The 21,395-nt window shown below is 47.1% G+C and overlaps 1 protein-coding gene and 1 pseudogene across 1 annotated transcript in view; both read right to left on the bottom strand.

Annotated features, from left to right (window-relative positions):
* RCAN1 (regulator of calcineurin 1) overlaps nucleotides 1-21,395 on the bottom strand; it is a 90,467-nt gene that overhangs the window by 66,974 nt on the left and 2,098 nt on the right. The gene's annotated exons all lie outside the window — the stretch shown is intronic.
* On the bottom strand, nucleotides 7,719-8,827 carry LOC102514402 (annotated as a pseudogene).

Raw genomic sequence — 21,395 nt, 5'->3', positions numbered from 1 at the left:
ATGATCTGGGGGCGATAAGGATTTGTTTATTTAGTAAAAACCCATCAAGCTGCGCCCATATAATGCACGTCCAAGGTGATACCTGTGCGGTGTTCAGAAGAAACCAGGAAACAAAAGCTTTCTCCTTACGAAGAGTAGAGAATCAAGAGAGAGCCGAGTCCCGCGCCCACCTCCAGGATGCTGCGCCACTGGAGATCTGTCAGAAGGGATCTGTTCCCTAGTTTGGTAGGTACTGATTTAGCCCCTACTGTGTACCGGGCACAGCCCTCGGACCTGGGAACGTAGATACAGCGTGAACAAAAGGAGAAAAAACCCCGCCCGCATGCAGTTCAGAGTTGGGTAGGAAGAGGCAGACAATAAATAGTGAGACCCACCGCGGGTCTTGTGGGGACAAAGTGGGGGACAGAAGGTCCAGGGGACAGGGTGCAGCTGAAATAGGATGGCCAGGGTCCTGCCCCCTGAGAAGGTGACATTTGAGCCAAGACCCAAAGCGGGTGAGGAAGCCAGATCTAGCTTTCTGGGCGAAGGGAAGAGCAGGCACAGAGCCCTGTGGTGCAGACCAGGAGCCCGAGGAGGGGCGCGCCAGCTGCTGGAGGGGTGCTGAGGGGCTCCGCACCAGGGAACCCCTGGTGGGTATGAGCCAAGGGACAGAAATTGAAGCTGGGCTTCAAACACAATGACTCTGAGACCAAACAGCTTAAGTCATTTGAAAGCACTGAAAAGTTTAAAAAGCTAAAGCTCTAATTTGTTCTTAGAAGCAATGGTCAGTAACATACATGTAAACTAAAAGGAAATGTGCAGTGTACTGTGTGTATGTGGTTACATGCAATAGAATGTATGTATGCAGCTTTACTGTAGTAATTCTACCTAATAAAACTGAAAAGGAAAAAAAAATTTTCAGTTAACTGAAAATAGATAGATAAATAAATAAATGCCACTAAATTCCAATTCAATTAATTGATCTACCTAAAGGGGTCCAGATCCCCACAAATTGGATTTTTTGATTAGCAGGCAAATATCCAACTGGCCAGCAGTTTATGCGAGTTGGCAGAAAGAGCCACCATCTAATCTGACCCCCATCACCCCTCCTTCCCCCACCCCTGTCCCCGCTGCAACATGCATGGTTGCATAGCAAACGGAAGCGCGGCCAGGATTTGAGCTGTAAAAATGTCGTTGCATGGGATGGGGAAGCGCTCCCACCCCCTCGCACCCTGTCAGACTTTCCAGGCCCACCATCTTGACCAAGTCTTCCTTTTTAGAGAGACGAAAAAAATGATGGGGAGCTAGAAAACCTGAGAAAATAACCCTCATTCACCCCAATGTTTGAACTTTCATTCTGGAGTTAAGTTCTGCTCTTGGGGGCCACTGGTGGGGCAGGGGTAGCTCCCAGCCTCGCAGGGCACCTGGGCATCAGGACCGGTCAGGGACACCCCCTCTGGCCCCATCTGCAGGTAGCTCTCTTGCTGGACTCAGGCCCCCTCCCCAAATAAAACTGCCTTCCTTATTTCAGGGTGACAGCACCCAAGCACAGGGCCACAGCCGGTTGGCGCTGCCTGCTGATTGACTGGCTAAAAAAAGATTTGATAAAACCCAAGGATCAGTATTTAGGCTGCTGCTCTCTGAATACAACACCAGAATCGGGAGGTGATTAAAGTTTAAGTGGGAGGGGGAGGGGTAAATCCTGTTTTCCCAGCACCAGGATTAGACAACACATCAACACAATGGGACGGTTTGTTCCCATGCACACCCACCGAATCCCTGATCTCCTTTTCCATCCGAGCCACCTTTCTGGGACCATCTAGGTGCCTATCATTGCTCTACAGCAGGGCTCACAGTCTACACGGACACAGCCATTTATCAAGGACCCGTGTTGATTTGTGTGGTCTTAAAAAGTGAACAGAACCTAATTGTCTGTGACTTGTGTTTCCTGATTCCAAGAAGAAACATTTCTTGGCTCAGGCCATCTTGTCCTTGACCAGATTTTCCTATATGATTTCCACGTACCCTAGGGCTTATTGGGAGACATCAATCTACAATCACAGGAAACCTCAATGGCCTGACTTAATTGGAGCACCAGGAGGATGTGGGAAGGGACTGGGGTGCTATTCCTTTTAAGTGCATATGGAAGCATGAAGATGGACCCGCTCTGGGCTCTGAGCAGCCATGAGGGCTTCGCTACACAGAACACCCATGAGCTCAGTACTGCACCAACGCCGGACATGACTGCAAATACACGTGGGTTGGCCCTCCCTCTGTAATGAGCTAAATCTTTCATCACTTACATTTCAGTAAAATTTAACCCAAGTTTACACAGACTGGGACTTCAGATGATGACTTCAATCCTGCTTTAGTTTGGAGAAGTTCACTATGAAACGGTTTCATACAAGAAACCTGATCATGGAGGGACGCCTAACAGTAAAGCACCAATATTTTTAGGTCAAAGATGCTCAAATATGAGCAATTTCCTGGGTTTCGACATAATGCTAATTAGCCCAACAACCAAGTGCTAACAGAGTGCCTATAACCAACCGTTGGCCAAGGTGAGACGGAGGGAGGGGGGCAGGGCACGAGCACTGAAGGAATGGCACAGCCATTGAGGACAGGACACACTGGTTAGAGCCAAGGTGGCAGAAGGTCTGACTTCCAGTGGACCTTGAGCCTCACGGTACACCCACAGGCACCAGGACAGTTCCTAGGCTGACCAGAAAAGGTCAAAAAGCAGGCGAGGGAGGTGGGCATTTCCTGGAAGTCCTCCCCCTTCCCCAACATAGTTGGAATAATCTTCCCACTCGTTAGCATGTGGAATTACCGAGCCCATAAAAACGAACAGCTCTGCACCTCACAGTCACTCTCTTGACTTCTGAGACGGCCCGCACTCTGCCTATGGAGGCTGTATCTGCTTTTGCTTTAAACACCCAACACCGCTCGGCCTCTCTCCCTATCGCCTTTTGAGATGGCCCGCATCCTGCCTCTGGAGTGAGTGCCTCCTCAGTCGCTTTCCTTTCTGAGTGAGATGGCCCCAACTCTGTCTATGGAGTGTGTATCTCTCTAAGCTTGCTTTCACTTGACTGTACCTCGCTCTTGAATTCTTTCCTGCTCCAGACAAGAAAGAACCTATTGTTCTCCGGCAACAAAGGCACAACCTATTTTTACCACATGCAAAGCCCCTCCTTGCTTGGCTGGTCCCAGATGCATCATCACCAATTGTAAAATAACTCAATTGTTAGGAATAAGATTTGGCTGAGGTGCCACCCAGAAACACAAGCCTCCTCTTATGGAAGTTATGAAGGGATGCTGGGCGAGCCAGTGTTTCCGCCCTCCTGTGCTCCTACTAAGAAGGTGAAGTGTTCTCACGCACGAGTCCAGACGGCCTCCCTCTTAGGCAGGGACGGAGCTGCCGGAGTTGGAATAACCGTCTGGGTTTTAGAGGCGCGGACACAGAGCTTCCTAGAGATGGAGGACCCGGGCCTCAGTGAGTCTGACGGTCGGCTGAGGGGTCCTCTGGCTGCGGAGACAACTGGGACGTGGAGAAAAGATATGCATGGTTTTCAGAGTAGGAAATAGGTCTAGTAAATACACCATTGGAGAAAATGTCCAGAAAACTGAGAAGAAAACCGCCATGGATGTTCTCTTCGTGGAAGTTCTGTATTCCTGGGGCTTCCCATCAATTACATGTGACAGACATGTATCACAGATCCCCTCATGCTAGGTCCCAAAAAGGGTGCAGGGTGAATCAGGAAGAGCCCTGCCCTCAAAGAACCGGTGTTCAGACTAGAGGACTGGCTTGTGCCCTGGATGACCACTTCCCTAGGCAGTCATGCTTGTAGAATATGTGTAGGGAAAAAACTGCCAGTTTACACTTTTGTTTCATCGTGAGGCTGGAGGGCTGGGGGATGAACAACGTCTGCATTCTGATCCTCTTACTCCACATTAGGGGCACGTGATTATTTTCAGAATTGTTGCAGGACAGAAAAGGGGTAAAGATGTTCCACACAGATTGATGAGATGAGAAGAGTTTCTGTCCTGACCCTTGAGTCGGACAGTGGACCTGCCTCAAACAGTCTAGCAGCTGAATAGGCAAAGGATGTGAACTGTCTGGAGGAAACAGGCTGGAGGAAACAGAACCAGTCAACATGTGTGTGGGAACATAGAACAATTTTGTAGTCAGAGACACAGCTAAAAAAGAAATACGAGAATGTTCCACGGAAGAGGAGCAAGGAGGTGCCCCTAGGGGAGCCTGGAGCCCCCTCAAGTCAGTTACTTGCCCTTGACAGATGCGGGGCAAGGCAGAATCCAGGGGCTAGGATGGCAATGCCCCCAGGGGCACAGGCTGGAGCAGCGTTTGGAGTCAGAGCCTTGGGTGTGGCGTCTGAACCCCAGGCTGGCTACTGCCTGCACGTGAACTCTGCAGGCCTCAGTGTCTTCATGCAACAAGTGTAGACCTCCCAGGGATGCTGGCATCGAACTAAGGCGAGGGACCGGAGCAGAGAGGCAGTAGGGGGTGGGAGGTAGTGGTTAAGAACTAGGACTCTGGGATAAGACAGCCTGCGTTCAAATCCTGCTCCAACCCCAACCCCAACTTAGCTGTGCAGCAATGAGTGTACCTCAGTTACTCCATCCATAAAATGGGGCAATAACAGCATCTCCCTCACAGGGTTTGTGTGAGGATGACATCTGCCTTTCTAAGCAGGTGCAACGGCACCTGGCACAGGATAAACACTGACACAGGGAACTATACTCAATACCTTGTAATAGCCTATAATGGAAAAGAATATGAAAAGGGATGTATATATATATACACAGACATATATATATATATATAACTGAATCACACATGCTGTACACCAGAAATGAACAACATTGTAAACTGACTGTGCTTCAGTTAAAAACAAACAAAAAACACCATACAAGCTTTTACTTAAGCACATCCGTGTGGCCCCCTTGCTATGGGGACCACACACAGCAGGTGCTGAGTAAATGGCTGGAGAAAGTCACCAAGGCCATGTGCCTTCTCTGAGTGTGCTGGGAGACCAGAAAAGAGGGGGAGGCAAAATTCCCCAGTTTTTAAGCTCTAAGAAAGTACTCTAAGACTCTTCCCTGATCATGGGGGGAAATACTGGAGCACCAGCTGCAGGAGGAGTAGAATCCTAGTAATGCTGTGTTCTGATCAAGCTGAGTTTGACCTTTTAGCAAGTTACTGACTCTGCAATGAGTGTATATAACCCATGTACTCATCACAAACTCCAGCATCTGGGGGCCAGGCTCTGCAGGTGGGTGCTGGCATTGGAGCCACCGTGGCAGCCGGTGCTGCGGAAGAGAAACAAGGGGGTGTGATCGGGCTCCCAGGAGGCAGGTCCTCTTCCCACCTGAGGTGCTGACTTCTCACCTGGCAAACAGGTTCAGACCTGTACCCGCCTGCACTGGCCACCGGGCAAGCATCACCAACATGCTGTCTGGACTGGCCTGTGAGCCGGCGTCCTGACAGCTCCGATAGGGTCATGGGGCTGGACCAGCTGCCCCAGGGACCTGGGACCCTGCTGTCAGATACACCAGCCGCCCCTCTGCCAAGCTAGGATGTATACGTGATGCCGCTGGGAAAGGGGACTCTCTGGGGCCACTGGTGCAGCCATCTGCGCACACCCCAGCAACACTCCTCAGATCTGCCCGCATGGAGAGCTCTCACTGATGGGCAGAGGTGGATGGAACCTGGAGGTCACCCGCCCTCACAGTGGAGAGAGGTGACCTCTCTCAGGTGAAGAAGAATTACCATTTGTGGAAGGTGGACAGCTGAGCTGGGCCCCCCACGCACCCTCCACCTATAGACTCGTAATCGTCACCAGAGCCCTGGGAGGGGGTGTGATTCTGAGCCCCCATCTTCCAGGTGGGCAAACTAGGCACAGAGCAGGTGGTGAGTGGCCCAGGCTCACGGAAGGAGCCACAGGGCTGGGCTGAAACCCAGGTGATCCGGGGCTCTTAACCTCTAAGCCACGAGCATTGACCTTCAGATACAAGGGTAGGGTCCTCCTGTCCAGGGCGGGTCACTCCTGCTTCACCTGAATGACTGGCTGAAGGGACAGCTAAGAGGGCACCAGCAGTGGCCCTGACCAGGATCCCCCAGGGGAGAGAAAGGGGCCGGCCGAGGCAGAAAGAATTCCAGGCAGCTTGTGAGCAACGCCGTGGCTGCTTGGTTACTGGGAGGCCCTCCTTCTACGTTGGAGCCCCCGGCCAAGGGCCTCCTTGGAAGGCTCTCCTTCCTCTGTCTCCTCCCCGACTCCCTGACTGGATGCTGAATTCTCTTAAGGTTTAGCTTAGTCACAGGCGCAAAGGGCAACCTCATGGGCATTTACACTTTTAGGGAATGGGCTAGAAAATACATTTGTACTAACAGGGCTCAGTACTAGTATCTCCTGAGGATGCCCGGGCACAGTGCCTAATGGTGCTTTCATCCCACCAGCAGAGGCCACACAGAAAACCCGGACAAGCAGCCGTGGGACATGGCCTCCAGGGCCCGTGCACCCGCCCTGATGGCGGAGCGCCTTTGCCCTGCAGAGCGAGATGATGCAGCTGAAGCCTCTCCATCCACACCAGCCCTGGGGTCCACCCACATTCAGCGGAGAAGTCAGCGGGGCTAAGATGTGTTTCCTGAAGGCATATAGGTCCGCACACACCGCGACTCTGGTTGTCATTTAAAGAAGGGACGTGGATATTGAGGAGTAAGGCGAGGGCCAGGCATGGCAGGAAAAGCTTGAGACGAGAACAAGGAGCCTGGCCTCTCACTTCAGCTTAGTCATGAACTTGCTGTGTGGTGTGGGGCCGATCTCAACCTCTCTGGGCTCAGTGAGCAGCCGCTAGGGCCTTGCTAACGCTCACATCCTAGCCTTTCAGGACACGGCTGAGGAACCCAGGCTGCTCGAGTCTGGAGCCACTCGCCACATGCGGCTATTTCAACGAAAATACAGTAATCTCACACAAAACTAAAAATTCAATTTTTCAGTTGCACTAGCCACATTTTAAGGGCTCCATTGCTTGTCATGATTTAAATTAATTAAGATGAAATAAAATTAAAAATTCAGCTTCACAGTCATGCCCGCCACATCTCAGACGCTCAGGGGCTAGTGCACTGGGTGGGCAGACACAGAACATTTCCATCCACACAGGGGGTTCCGCTGACGGCGTAGAGACTGTGCAGATGGAGACGTGTGGCTCAGAAAATGTTCTGGAAAGATGTGCTATGTACATACAATGGAATACGACTCAGCCATAAAAATGAAATTTTGGAATTTGCAACAACGTGGATGGATCTGGAGGGTATCATGCTCAGCGAAATCAGTCAGACAGAGAGAGACAAAGAAATAATGTTATGATATCACTTACATGTGGAATCTAAAAATTACAACAAACTGGAGAATACAACAAAAGGAAACAGAGAGAACAACCTAACAGTTACCAGTGGGGAGAAGGAGGGGCAGGGGCAGGTGGGATTAGAGGAGTAAGAGGTCAAACTGTTACATATAAACTACACAAACAAGCCACAAGGATATGCTGAACAGCACGGGGGCTGCAGCCAATATCTCATAATAACTGTAACTGGAGGATAACCTTTAAAAACTGTGAACCACTATGTTGTACCCCTGTCACATAACACTGCACATCAACTATACTTTAATTTTTAAAAGTTTTTAAAAAATGCTTGAAGTCACTTCTTTTTCTTTGTTTGTTTTTTAGTCCAGAAGTCTTTCATTTTATTTTATTTTTACACCCATCATGCCATGAACTCACAGGGACCGGGTTCTAGTAGTTCCGGCTCCTTTCCACTGGTTTCTGCAAAGCGTGTTTCTCTGGGTGGAGCAGGCTGGTGCTTCAATTGAACCCAAGTAACTTTCTCTGGCTTCCTTCCTTTTCTGACCATTTTCCATCACGTGTTGCAGGAAGCTATCTCGGCTCTTAGTATGCTTACTATGATCAATAGGTACATTAGTTCTCTTGGCAAGAATCTTGCCGTGAACTTGTTTGTTGACAACACTGTCAACAGCATGCCAGGTTAATACTGTACACTCATCCAGTTTTGGGGGATGTTCTACTGTGAACAGTGCCCATTCCATTGATTTCGACAAGATCGCTTTTCTTGTAGATCTGCAGGCTTGTGGCCAAAGGGACAGCTCCATGTTTTCTAAGCGGCCTAGAGAACATGGAGCGGGTGCCTCTCCTCTTTTCTGTGCTGGTCATCTTGGTGAATTATTGGAAGATGGTGGCTCTGGCCGAAGGGCCAAAGTCGCTTCTTTAAAAGGAGAATTGCGTGCTAGGTAAGAGACTACAAAAAAAGCAGTGAGAGAGAGCTGAATGTGTCTGCTGTGTGTGACCAGGTCCCGAACAGGAACGTATTCATCAACAATACCGGAAGGTAAATTAAAGTACCATAACACCACGCCAAGGTTAAGGTCAACGGTGGAACACTAGCACATTTCCCTTAAACGCTGGGTACCAGACAAGGATGCCACCTGCCGCTGCCAAAATCTAACGTCAAAGAATCATGTGGGTAAGAGAATAAAACAGAAGCGCTGTGAAGAAAATGGCATAATCATCACCGTTGGCAGGTGATATGATTTAATACCTCCAAGATGCAGGAGAATCAATTGAAACATTATTAGAAACAGTAAGAGGCTTTAGTTAATGCATAGAAAACAACAATTTCCCTTATATGGAAGTAAAATTAAGCATAACGGAAGACAAGATCTCATATTTGAATACACTTCCTAAGCTTACATAAAAATATTTATACTGAAAAATCTAAAGCATAAACCAAAGAAACACATGGGTGATCTATATAAAGAATATACATATATGGAAAACGTCAAACCTGTACAGGTGGCGTGAGAGATGGCTTAAATCAGTAGAACAACATTACAGGAACATAATACTGAAAGATGTCAATTCTCCCTAAGTAACTATAAACCCAAAACAATCTCACTCAAAATACCAACAGGTTTGGTTGTTGCGTTTTTGTTTTTGCTCTTTGCAGGGGGATACTCTGAACATGACAGAGTGGTTCTTAAAAGTTCTCGAAGGAGAATAGCAAAGGAAACTGGCCAGGAAAATAAATTCTGAAAATGAGAACAGGGGAACATCAGCCCTCTTAATTGTTAAATAAGGCTAAAACATAAGGTCTGGTCATTAAAATATTATGAAAATGGTTCAGATAATGGACGAAGAGATTAAACAGAAGAGCCCTGATTCAAGGACATTTGACCATTTAGGTGCTATTTCAAATCTGCAGGATTTGGAACTTGCAGGCAACATGCTAATGGCGTCAGACCTGCATAGAGCATGCACGAAGGAGGACAGTAAAACTTATCAAGGTTGTCTCTAAGAAACAGGTTGAGGGAAGACGATGAGGAATTTTTAGTAAATGCTTTTTATGACCAAATACAAACTTTACAGTGAGTTACACTTCAAAGCACACAGCAACCTAGACAAATATAATAACCCAGAGTTGGTACTCAGTAAACGGCACTCACTGTGAGCTGTGATCTTCAGAAAGTTCTCCCCAGGGCCATTAAATACACTTACGCCAACACAGTGTGGACACAGGGCAACAGAGGGTCACTTCCGCTAACGTCAGCTTGTAACGGCTGTGTTCTCTGGCTAGAAGGCTGGATGAGGGGTGAGTAATCCTGGACCAAAAGCACAGAGAACTGGCTCCAAGAACTATGAGCCCAGATCACACCACACTAAAGCCCCTTGATCCAGTCTTCAGTCCCCACTGGTGCCGCCCTATGATAGTCAACTGGAATGACTGACCTGGGACAGACTGTGGGTGACATGCTGCTTCGGGGATAAAAATGGAGTTTTTAAAGATTGGTTCATTTAATTAAAAGCACAGCAGGCCACTGCGTGCTAAGCAGACAGCATGCATTTCATTATGGAAGGTCATCTTTCCTGGCACAATCTAATGGAAACCAGGGCAGCATTCAAAGATAAGATCACAAGTTGATTCTGCCCCCTTAGGACAAGATTTGGCAAAAGAACGACCTTCTATGGAGGGTGCTAGAGCCTGGCCAGTAGGTGGAGACTTAGCAGATGACAATGAATTTCTGAAAAGATCTGTCTCCTAAAAGGCATTCTAAGAACAAAAAGAGAGAAAGGAAGGAGGGAAGGGGAAGAGAGAGAGAAAAGAGGGGAGGGAAGGAGGAAGGGTAAAACCTCACCAGCAAACAGGATGTTTATTTTTCAATTACAGGATCTTTTTTTTAAATTGTGCTGAAAAGCCTAGGATGTCTTACTGTCATCAATAATGATTTTATGCTTTAGATAAAGTTTATGGTTTTATATCCATTATCTTATCAAGTTTTTTTTTTAAGTGTTTAGGTTTTCTATGTCTTCAACTTTTTAGCAACGCTCATCCATGTTAAAACATGATTTTCTAAGCGCGCCGCGTGATAACAAGCCACGCCAGTCGTCTGGAGTAATGCATCTCACGCCGGCATTCTAGCCGCTCAGCAACATCTAGGTCTGTTAATTGCACACAGGCGCGTGTGTGCGCACGCTCACAATCACTGCAATAATTTTAGAGCTTCAGAGCCTACTGGCCTAAAGTAATTTATGCAATTTCTGGAAGTGCCCAGAATTACTCCTGGGAAAATAAGGCTTAATATTTAATGAACTGAAAAGAGCAATAGTTTCATTTTCATGTTAGTGTTTGATTTCCACTGCTACACCGATACTTATGAAGTGCCTACTATGTGGCAGGCACTGTCCTAGGCACAGGATAAATAGCAGTGAGCAATACAGACACTGTAATCTTTGCGTTTGAAAAATAAATTACATAATATGGTAATATGTACAAAACTCACTGTAAGCCTGGTATTATTTTTGGCCCTTTATGTCTATGCTCACATCTTCACAACCCCTTGAGGTACATACTTCTATCATGCCATTTTGCACAGAGACTGAAGCACAGAGAAGTTAAATTACTTGCCCAAGGTCACATAGCTAGCTGCTGGCAGAGCTGGGATTTGATTTCAGACTGACTTGGCTCTGAGGTCCACACTCCTATCTACTGCATCTTACTGCCTTTATCATATGCACAGCTCCAAAGTAAGGCATTTGTCCATAAAGGGTGAGCGCTCACAGGTAATATGTGCATACTCTGGAGCACATTTTCACTCTCGGCTGAGGCATAAAAATAAGACAGGCAGCAAGCAACAAGAAGACCTGGAAGTAGGTGATCCTGCCAATGTGGCCCTGGTGCTATCTAGCAGAGAAAACAAAGGAGGACAAGATAATAAATGAAAAGGAAATAAACAAACAAAAATTAAATGGTTACTCAATATAAAACCTCTAATCATATATTCATTGACATTCAAACAGAGTTCTTGATAAAGAAGAAATAAATCATTTCAGGTACCCCCTGCCTTCAGATACTATCACAAACACTGTCCTGCTGTACTTAAATTCTCACAACATCCTAGTAAGGTGAAGGACCACCCAGCCCTCCTTTTACAATATAAGATAAAGCTGCTCAGAATCTCAGACACGGCCCTCAGGTGTTACTGCTTCATTCCAGGCCACGAATGCAGCACCTAACACTCCACTCTGTCCTCTGCACAACTACCTTCCAATCACTGCAGGAAGTCATGCCCCGAATACCTCTCTACCCTCATCCACCTCACCTGTGCCACAGTCTCAGGCAGGCTCTTAGTGCTGAGGACCAGGTCATTACCCTGAACATGCTCTAAATAACTGAAATCCTCTGAGTGTGGATGTTACAAAGTATGTTATGATCCATTACAGTATTTCCCAATATGGGTCCGGGATTAAACGAATAAGAGACTGCATTAGGGTCTCACTTCAAAGGAATACACAAATTCCAGAACTGATTTTAAAAATGAAAACCACTCTGGAAGTGTGCCAGGGTAAAACAGGTGGTTGAATTTGAAAGAAACATCTCGGATTCGGATATTCTAGAAAGAGAGCTATAGATGCCAACCAACCCTGCTGATGCCAAACGTCTGTAAGGCTCTTCAGGCCAGGCCACGCACTGTTTGTAACCCAGTGAGTTTTTCTGATGAGAGGTCTGTTTTCAGGAGCTGACAGACTGCTGACTCAGCCCTGAGGGGTCTCCATCACCATCTGAGATCTGCAGCTCAGGACGCAAAGGTGGTTGTGTGAGCACAGCCAAGATCTACGTGAATTCCCCAGAATCCTGACTCCAGCCCAGAAGAAAGCTGTCCCTCCATGGCCCGAGCAGCAGGTAGTCCTGGACTTGTCTGAGGACAGGAGCCCACCACACTGGCCTGGTAATCCATGCACCAGCACAAGCTTTGCCTTTTGGAAGTAATCTACGCAGTCACCCAATAGGTGAAGCCAGCCCAGAAAATTCCTCTTCTCTCTGAAATGAAGTGTTTATTTCATCTGAGTGAGTTCTCTCTTTACATTTCTTTATGCGGATAATTTGAGTCAGAGGCTGGTACAACAAATGTGTGTGTTGGGGCGGGGGCAGAGCATGTCACAAACGCGTACCAGGCACAGCTGGAAGAGGAGGGTCACTCCTTGGGGGGGAGCTCAGCATCCCTGTGCTCCCTGCTCTAACCAAAGGGGGTCCCATCGCCCCCGCGGCGGGAGGGTACCCTCAGGGGGTGGCTGTCACTGCTTTGGCTTTCTGTATGGGGAACTGAGCAGAGGGGGGTGTCTCTCCACTTTAAAGTTCCAACCTCACATTGATGGTTACAAGAGCTTCTTCGGCAGCACAAGGAGTGACTTCTCCGTTCTGACAATGCCTGTTCGGTCTTTGATGCCTGAAACAGTCTAAGGCAACTACCAGGCTCCATCCCAGAACACACGTGAGGTGACCTCCCCCTGGTGGCCGGTGTTTGAACAGCCCGGGATCAGCTCTCTGGGCCACGCTCCCTCCGCCCCTCCCCAAAGAGGGATGGGATACCCTGCTCCTCGGCAGCCCCCTAACGGTGGCGCAGGAGACAGCCCTGCCGGTTCTAGCTGTTGACTCTGGTGTCCTTCTCCTCATCTGCATGCCCTGAGTTCTTTGTGGGGATGGAGCTGGGATGGGGAGGACATTATTCCACAGGAAACTAGATGAGCGGTGTAACTCGTGGGCTGGGAGGAAGGAGACCCGCGAGCAAGTTCTAGTTCTGTAAATGTGTGGTGACCGCCCCCCCCCCCCCCCCGGAGAAAACGTTGTCACCGCTCTGAGCCTTGATTCCTCCTTGGAGAGACGGAAGGCTTGGGCGTGAGGGCCCTTCCTGCCGTGGTTCTGCAGCTGCGCCCAGAGTCAGACGCCCAGGTGCCATGGGATTCTATGTGCTGATTAGTTTTGCGAAGGGAGGAGCCTTCTCCATCTATAAAATGGGCAAATATAGTATTAATCTTAGGAGGTTGTAAGAAGGATGAAATGAAATGATGTACATAAAATATGTGGCAAATGGTAAATGCTAAATAAATAGGGTGTTTATAACTAACTGTATAATTACAAACTACATATATACTTTATCACCCAAACTTAGAAGAGTGAAAGATGGTACCACTAGTAACTTTCCCGGTCGACAGGCTTTAACCAGATGGACCGACTGGGATATACTGTCACTCTATCAAAAAGAAATAATTATCAGGAGATTTTGGGACAATCCCCAATAATGGACAAACTTAAAAAAAAAAAGTTTCACCTAAGTGTTCTGGCTCTGCAAGGCTGTATCTTTGGCAAACCCTCAAATGGTAAATGGACAGAGTAAGCGCTGGGGTCAGTGAAACCATCTCTGACACAAGTTCCTCTCTGATCAATTAAATTTCCAAGACCAAATACAGGCACAAGTGTTAAGTGGCTGAAATTTACCTCTTCTCTCACCACAAACCAGCAGACAGGCCTCCTACTGACCAACGCAGGATCAGGCAGGAGTGTAGGTGTGGAGACCAGAATGTCACCCCAAAATATGCCTCTCTGACACAGAAGTTATTTTGAGTTGAATGAAGGCCATTACGAAGCAGCATATGCAGGAGAGGTCTGTCTTCTCCCCTTTTTCCGCCTGAAGGTAGCATAGCAATGCCGCCTTTACTGAGAGGGCTCCAGACTCTTACAGAGGGACCTGAAGGGGCACCCCGTCAGGTTCCTTCCCCCAGCAGGCTACCGTGTGGGGGCCTGACACTGCTTTCCCCCTCCTGTCATTTCTCTATCAATTTATTCTTTGTGGAAGTGGCTACACACATCCCTTCTAAGCCTCCACCTTGAGTTAGGTTTCACCGAGGCTTCTCGCAAGGATATTCATGATTATCTGTTTTTCTCTCGTGATCCATCTTTTTGGGGAAAAGCTGCAGCCAAAAACCCAGGATGGGCGAAAAAAGCTGTCTCCCCCGCAGGTGGAACTCCGGGAAGCTGGGTGGAAGAGAACCAGAATCACACTAGAGGAAATTCTCTTCCTGAGCAAATTTCTACTTAGAAAAGTCTGATTGAACACATTGGGGAGCAAGGGGTAAACAGGCCGTGCTCCGTGATCCAAGAGCCAGAAGTGACCTCGCCGAGATGACCCAGTCAACCTGGTCACTTTGTAGATGAAGCAAACGAGGTCTGGGTGGATGTCGTGCCCAAGGACGTGTGGTTTACTAGGGATCTGTTACGCCATTTAGTTGTATTTACACAACACACACAACAAAAAATTATCAGGTCCTCCCTGCCAGCCGGGGAGCCCGTAACGGGAGGGATGGCGTCTGTCACTCACCGAGGGCTGCGCTCCCCTCACACTGGCCTTGCGGTGACTGTGGGGTAGGGTTACTGTCCCCCTTTTGCAACTGGGGATACTGGACCTGGGGAGGTTGACTGACTCACCTGGGGACCCACAGCTGGCCTGTCACCAGCACGGTGCTCAGAACATAGCAGGCCCTCAGAAACAGTTGTAGAATGAATGAATGAATGAATGAATGGGAGAGTGAGTGAGTGAGTGAAGTGATGGAGCTGGGAATCAAATCCGGGTCTGTCTGGCCCCAGTGACCAGGCACTGCCTTCTGCTGGAACACAAGAACATCATCACGGCTGCCACTGATGGACCGCAAGCCCTCCAACAGATCCGTTAATGTAAATAAACGGCTGAGAGAATAACAGAGTTGTTGCTCATCTGAAGCTCAGTTTCCTATGGATAAAAGTACTTTCTTCATAGAGATGTCTTAGGGTTTAAATAAGATGTGAAAGATACAAAAAAATTCACGTGTGTTACTGCACACTATAAAATGATTATGGCATGGGCTTTGGAGTTGGCTAAAACTAGGTTTGAGTCCTAAAACCTGCCTTTACTGGCTATGTGGCCTGGGACAGGTTAATTGGCCTCCCCCTAGCCTCAGTTTCCACATCTGTAGAATGGGAGTAATAATAGTACCTATTTCATAGAGTCTTTGTAAAAAGATGAAATGATACACATTATACTTCAAGCATCTCATGTTAATGAATAGCAACTACTTATATTATCTGTGAAGTGAAGCAGAAAATTTAACAAAAAATATAAAGGTGATAAAGTAAAGCAGACTACTGTTATATTGTGCAAAAAAAAAAATCCAAAGTAGCTTTCTGAATTAAATAACATTTCTGTCTTTTAATTCTGAATTCAGATCAACCTCAAATACCTCTTTCTATGGTGTTGATTATGACTACACATGGGAACTTCACACTGCACCTGCTGAAGTTAGTAATGAAAGGAAATGTACTGAACCTTCACAGTGTAAAAAAGGTTCAGTTTCCTGAGCTCTTGGTTCAAAAGTTCAGTGGCTAACAGCTTTTGCTACAAAACCCAGCTATAAACCTATCAGGGAGGTATTTTATGTTAAGTATTGGTGTCTAAAATGATATTCTTTTAAGAGTTGAAGCTAAAACAAATCAGATGGGAAACTACCTTAAACATTTCTGAACAGTAGCTGCTCCAAGAAGTCAAAAAAGGTTACAGAGTAAAAAATGTACTAATAAACAGTTACTGTGGTAGGCAGCCTGTAAGACAGCCCCCCAGGGACCTCCACCCCCCAGGATTCATGCCCTGGTGTAAGCCCCTGAGTGTGAGCTGCACTTACTGACTCACTTCTAACGAAGAGAATCCAGTAAAAGTGGTGGGAAATCACTCTTGAGATTAGGTCACAAAAAGGACCATGCATTCCATTTTATCTCGCATGCCCTTTCTTGCTTGCTCTGATGGAAGCCAGCTGCCAAGTTGTGAGCTGCCCTAAGGAGGGGCCCGTGTGGCAAGGGATTGAGGAAGGCCTCTAGCCGGTAGCCACCAAGGAACTCAGTCCAACAACCCACCAGAAATGCAATCCTGCCAACAACCACGTGAGTCAATCTAGAAGTAGACACTCCTTCACTTGAGCCATCGGATGAAATGGCGGCTCATGCTCTATTGCAGACGTTGAGGTAGGGGCACCAAGCAAAGCCATCCCTTGATTCCTGACCCAGAGAAACTGGGAGATAATCAATGTTTATTGTTTTCAGTCTTGAGTTAGTTTGTCACACAGTAGTAGGTAACTAATACACTAACCTACATTGTGTGTTTACTATGTTCCTGTCCCTAGGACAAGCATTTTATGCACATCTTAAGGTGTACTATGCAACCCCATTTTAAGGTAGGCAAGCTAAGGTGCAGTAGGGTGAATGGCTTCCCCAGAGTCACACCGTGTAAGTGGTAAAGGTGTGCTTAAGATCCACTCCAGTAACTCTTACGCTGCACTGCCTCCTCATGTACACACATCAGTGGGGAACGGGAGTATATTAAACTCCATGAAGTAAATATAAATAGTAAAATAAATATAAATAAAACATAAATAAAAACACCTACACAAACTAAATCAAATATAGTAAAGGATTTCTACAGTGACTGAAATCTATACAACATGATGTCAACTCTCTCTCCAACATCAAAGACTGAGTTGAGTTCATTAATATTTTCCTGATGTTATATTTTGAAAATGTTTCTGTTCTGCCCAAGAAGGGTCGAGGAGCTATTTTTACTTCCTATTACCATGGCAGAAGCCTGCCAACGCCCAGAGAACACAGCAAAGCCATTTACCGCCTCATTAATTGTCAGCGTCCCCATGTTGTGACAGTGATTAGTATTCACAAAGGGAAAAATTCTCTGTCACAACTGAGTTGTATTTCGAATAACTGGCACTTCCCCTCAGCCCTTGAAATGAGTCCTCACAATTTTGCACAGAAAATGCACACTGAGGAGTCTATTCCCGCCTCTGCCATCACCACCCTGCCCCCGGCACACACACTGATGTGGGCACAACAGCTCTGATGGTAACAGGAGGGGTGCATTCACCGGACAGGGCAGACAGGCCCCTCATTGGCATGTCTGAAAAAGAGTGGACTGTGTCATCTGATGACATTTATAGAAATGAAAGAAAGAATATTGCCTGAAACATAAACCCGGGAATCAAACAGCCTCTGCTTTAGCTATTCTGATATATCACAAATCTTTTTTTTTTTTTTTGAGTCCCTTATGTAATTGTCTTTGGGGCTTGAAAAGTCTGTAGGTGCTGGCAATAACATTTAAAGCTACAGCTACTGAAGAAAAAACGCTTGGAGCAATGGAGCTGAAAAGAGGACCAAATTTTGCTAGGGAAGGGAGTGGTGAGAACTCATAAGAACCCCATGAATGTAAAAAAAAAAATGGGGAGGGGTTTATTTAAGAGTCAGAAATTCTAAAATTAGAGAAATAGTGGGCACTTCTAAAGCAAACTTTGCACAAAGATAATATGCAGGCTTTTCTTTCTTTAAACTTAAAACATCCTGAACTTTCCCAAACAAATTAAACCAGACCATATTGGTTTAATATCTCTCCACCCTTAAGGAGGTTTCAGGGGAAATTTCATGTGTAATTGAAGTCTGAAAAACCACGTGCCTGTGACACCAGGATGAAAAGTGAAAACGGCCTGGAAGGGCTGAGGTTCATGCGGTAACAGAACCCACCTGTTACCCTCTTGCTGGAATGTCACATTTACAACAGGCTGCCACAGGATGACTGGTCATGGGGACAGGCAGATACACAGTCAAGCATATATAACTTTACAAGAGGAAACTGCATATCAGCCGTGCCCCCTTGGATCTTCAAAATATTGCAATCATCAGATTACTACTGAGTGGTATCTTGTCTACCGAAGTGTAAGCTTTGGGAGGACAAGCCTGGGACCTGACGCCGGGATGGAGGGTGAGCAGCACCAGGAGAGGATGTGTACAGAGGCCCCAGAGACAACCCCCTGTCGAAGTAAATGTTCTTATCTCCCGTGTCACTTGCCCAAAGGCTGGACCCTTGTGCTGACGGCCAATCATCCCACTTCCTGGCCACAAGGTCAAACACCACTTAGGAGAAGGGAGGAGCCAGAACCAGAGGCTGACTCCCATTTTAGACTGGAGGAAATCAAGGCACAGATCTGGCTACAAGTGGAACCAAGGATCAGCTATTCAGTATCTTTTCATGATACAACAATGACTCTGGTCAGGCAAGACCCGCTTCTGGCTAGACGATGGTCCTCGACGTTGGCTCCCAATTAGAATCACCTTGGGGAGCTTTCCAGGTGATTCTTTCCAGGCGGCCCCCAGCCTCTGAGACTGGGACTGGCCTAGAGCAGCCTGGGCATGGGAGCTTCCCGAACTGCTCAGGAGTCATCACTGATGCAAAGAATTTAAGGACACCACTCAAGCTGCTTCCATGTCCATCAGAATATTTCACGTTATTAAAAGAAAGGAGGGGGAAGGCATAGCTGTAGAGTGCGTGCCTAGGATGCACAAAGTCCTGGGTTCAATTCCCAGTTCCTCCATTAAAATAAATAATTAAATACATGCATACATAAATAAACAAACCTAAGTACCTCCCCCGCCAAAACAAACAAACCAAAAAAAAAAAAATCCACAAAAAAAAAAAAAAGGAAAGTATCACAAATCTTACGTGGCCATTTAAGAAAGGTGAGTTTATTCACTAGAAGAGTAAATTTTTCTATGATTAGCATTTTCCAAATTAGCCTTCAGGCAAAGCTTTGTCAATCAAATATACATTCATGTTTTAGACAACAGAAAAATGGTATTTGTTTCCATTACTCTATCGAACTACATCTACTGTCTGGAAACTAACAGAATATTATTTGAGAACTCTAAATTTCTGGTTAACTTGGTGACAACGGAATAAAGTCTTATTCCAGAGACCCAGTGAACCACTGCCAACAATCCAAAGCACATGTAATTAGTGGTTCAAAGCACTGCCTGGCTTTCTCAGTAAAAAGAAAAAAGGTTCACAAAAAGAGTACGGGAATCAAATATGCTAAGCAAATATCTGTACAGCAAAAAAACTCCTTATTTTAATAAAAGGTTTCATTCATGTGTAATGGTGTGAACCTCTCTAATAATATTACTTGAAATTAATGATACAGTTTCAGTTATTTTTTAGATAAACACTTAATGAACACAGTCATCATAAATTATTTACAGCACTGATGATGATCTGGCTAATAAAACAAATTTACACATCAGATCCAACTGTTACTGGTCAGAAAACGGGCTTCTGATGTAAATTCCCAAATGAATTGGTAGTTCAGGTCAATTTCTTTCTTTCCTTTAAGATTAAGTTTAGACAATGATATGAACACATGTAAACAACGCTGACAGTCTTTTTCCTTCACACCAGCTGCCACCATCTGAATGTTTGTGTTCCCCCCGAATTCATATGTTGATATCCTAATCCACAGAGGTAACAGTGTTAGCTGTTGGGAAGTGCTTAGGGATCAGGAGGATGGAGCCTTCCTGATGTGATTAGTGCCCTTATAAAGGAGACCCCACAGAGCTGTCTCATCTCTTCCACCACGTGAGGACACAGTGAAAAGCGTGAAACCTGGAAAAGGGCCCTGACCCATCCATGCCAGCCGACAGAACTGGCTATAAGCCACCCAGCCCTGGGTACTTTGTTACCATAGCCCTAACAGGTTACTACACCATCACTCACTCAGGGGACGTCCCCCTCAACAGACTGGTTAAAGAGAGGGATGGCCCAGGCCACCAGCACAGGGACTTCTGTTGGCAATGCAGTTAATGGTCCACTTACTCAAGGGTCAGACACCCCTGATCTGAAGTGGAATCACAGTTTCATCACACCGTCCAAAGGTGACACCCCAGCTTTAAGGAAACAGGGCTTTCAAAATAATAAGGCTGTCAGACTGAAATCTCAGGAGTCACATCTTCCCACCTAGAGAGATGGTTTTAGCTAAATGAGGAACTATGTTTCTACTGGAAGGCTTACCAATGGTCTCCGGGACTCTGTGGATGGGCACCCAAGGCTCAGAGCTCCCCAGCCCACATTCTGAGGCTCTGGTCCCCCGAAAGGTGAGGACAGGCCCTGCTTCACCTGCAACACCACTGTCCCAGTGCAGACACCTGCCTGGCGCCCCCACCACGGGAGTCAAGAGCCTCTTAAGGGGCCTCCTTGCTTCCTCTCCTGCCCACCCAACCTCCTTCTCCAAGACATTCTCCAGCTAGCTCTGCAAGCAGAATAACATCCGAATCTCTGCCATCGCCTCCCAGGCCCCCATGGAAACCATTCCCTGGATACCTCCAACCTGGGCCACCACCACTGCCCTCCCTGTGTCCTCTGAACACACTCCATTCATCCCTGCTTTGGAACTTCGGTATTTGCTGTTCCCTCTACCTGGATGCCAGACACACTACAACTACACCAGGAGCTTCTCCCTGTCAGCCAAGCCCACGCTGTGCAGAGCGGCCTCCCAGGGCCACCCCATCTAAAGTGGCCATGTGCTGACCCCATCTGCATGTCCTCTTGGCCTGCAATGCTCCCAGGGCCCTTCTCTGCCCCCTCCACCTGCCCTGGGCCCTGGAAGGCTGACCCACCCACGGGCTGTATTGCTTGGGCTCCCTTGCCTCCTGGCTGCCAGCTGGGTTCTGCCACTCAGATGAGAAAACTGGGGCAAGTGGGGGTATTTCTTCCCTGCTACTTCCTGCTTCACCATCTCAATTCCAGACCTTCGTGTCCGTAGCTCTGCCAGGAGGCTCCTCTGCTAGGGTGCCAGCGACATGACTTCCTCCCTGCCACCCAACACTCCTCGCTGACTCCCTCAGTCCTGCCCCAACTAACCAGTTCTTCATTAAAACCTCCTGAACCACCAGAGTGTCCCTGTTAGGCTGTGACTGATACAACCCAGACCCTGCCCTCTCCTTGTCGCTCTCTGAAACATCACCCTGTGTATGTTGTCCCTGCACCGATCACCACCTGAAATCACCTGTTCACTTCCTTTTTTATTGTCTATCCAGGAAGCTCACCATATTCACCACTCTATCCACTAGGCCTAAAACAGTACTTGGAACGTAGTAAGCATTCGATAAACAACAGAAGAATAAAAGAATAATGAGTGAA

Source organism: Camelus ferus, chromosome 1 (assembly GCF_009834535.1).
Source record: "Camelus ferus isolate YT-003-E chromosome 1, BCGSAC_Cfer_1.0, whole genome shotgun sequence".
Lineage (NCBI taxonomy): Eukaryota > Metazoa > Chordata > Mammalia > Artiodactyla > Camelidae > Camelus > Camelus ferus.
This window is presented reverse-complemented; position numbering and strand designations above follow the sequence as displayed.